Raw genomic sequence first — 1,648 nt, 5'->3', positions numbered from 1 at the left:
TCAAATACTTAACTTGATTATATATAGGGTTTAAAGACTATTGCTCCAACTACAGAAATGACCCCATCTGAGACAATGGAAGAGAAAACCTATACAGCACAAACTTCTACAAAATCATCAGGATCTGCATCTTCTACAACGCAAAGTGATAGTAAGTTCAAAAACACTTTTTCGAGTCTTTGATGGGATGGTAAAAGGGACAAAAGTATAAGCACATGCCAAACTTATTCAGCCACTTTGAACTGTGTTCTTTTCAGAAAGGAAAATGGCTCATCGAACAAAAGTTATTTTCTCTAAACTATAGAGTCATATTGATGTTAAAGGTTTCAATGGTTTTGTATTCCTTTTATTAGATTCAGGTATTGTTGGTGGAGTGTTGGGTACATTATTGATCATATCTGTTATTATCAATGTTGGTTTGATTGTATATTTTACAAGGTGAGTACATATCTATACATTTTCAATATCATACAATTGTAATTCAATTATACCTCAAAAACTCAAATTATTAATGTAATATCGAAACCTACCAATGTTTACAGGTCATTGGTAATCCAGTAAATGCAAGTACTAACTAACTATTACCTTCTTAAATTACAGAAAAATGAAATCCTTGTCATCTACACCAAGAGAAAATAATTATGATGGTATAACTAATACAGGACGAGATCAAACATTACCAACTTATGATGATTTACAAGTTAATTCTACTGCTAGTTCTGATCATGTTAACAAGACTAAATCAAATAGTAGACATACTTATTATAATACAAAAGGAGAATCTTTATCACGTAATATTGATCCCTATTATGAGAATATGAAAAGGCCTTAATCATATCCAATACTAGTCTCCCACGGTAACTAATTACTGGTTTTAGTGGCCGATAAAGACGAATATAGCTAATAAATTTATTGCAAGTAATGGACCGAAATATTTGAATGTATTGATAATTGATAAATCGAAAAGAAACGCCATGTGGATGTATCTTATTATACACATCTTTATCTTAAATGCCTATATGTAAGTAAAGTCATAGGAAAAGTCATTGTTAACTGGACTTGTAAATGATTTTCTAAAAAAAATCGGGGACACCTATAGCATCCATTTGCACTTTTCAATTTTCATTAAGACGTCTGTCAGTAAAGTAGGACGTAAAATCCATTCATTCATTCATTTCATTTCATTAAGACGTTTGTGGTTCCGCTAAAACTAAGTGTTTGATGACGCCACTAATTGCAAAATATGCCCTATCACATAAGGGCCTTCGCGATTAATGACGCCATCAAACACTTACTTTTGGTGGAATTGCACGAACCACAGACCATAGCGGGGGCGTGGGAGCGATTGTAGCCTTATGTTGACGCAGACAGTCGAAAGTAAACAGTTTTCGGACGGTTTAGCCGAAAGCTCAAGATCTGGTCCGACAGGAGAGATTGGCTAATATTAACAAACACAATCACTTTTTCGGTACCCGACACTTGAACACTGATACGATTTTCACCGGGGAAATCTTGACCAGGTCAGGCCGATTGAAAAAACATTGTTTTGTTAATTGGGGTATAAGATTCACATATGATTGATTCACTGCAAGAAGATATTTTATTGCAGTATTTTTGAACACTCTCTTTAACTGCAGCTGATATCTAC

At 33.9% G+C, this 1,648-nt stretch overlaps 1 protein-coding gene across 1 annotated transcript in view; it reads left to right on the top strand.

Annotated features, from left to right (window-relative positions):
* The window catches only part of LOTGIDRAFT_229546 (hypothetical protein), a 12,889-nt gene that overhangs the window by 5,936 nt on the left and 5,305 nt on the right, over positions 1-1,648 (top strand). The window contains exons 3-5 of the mRNA XM_009066872.1: positions 28-151; positions 354-438; positions 601-1,023. The gene's annotated coding sequence lies outside the window, so the exon portion shown is untranslated. The remainder of the gene's footprint in view (positions 1-27; positions 152-353; positions 439-600; positions 1,024-1,648) is intronic.

The sequence above is a fragment of the Lottia gigantea genome, assembly GCF_000327385.1.
Source record: "Lottia gigantea unplaced genomic scaffold LOTGIsca_8, whole genome shotgun sequence".
Taxonomy (NCBI): domain Eukaryota; kingdom Metazoa; phylum Mollusca; class Gastropoda; family Lottiidae; genus Lottia; species Lottia gigantea.
This window is presented reverse-complemented; position numbering and strand designations above follow the sequence as displayed.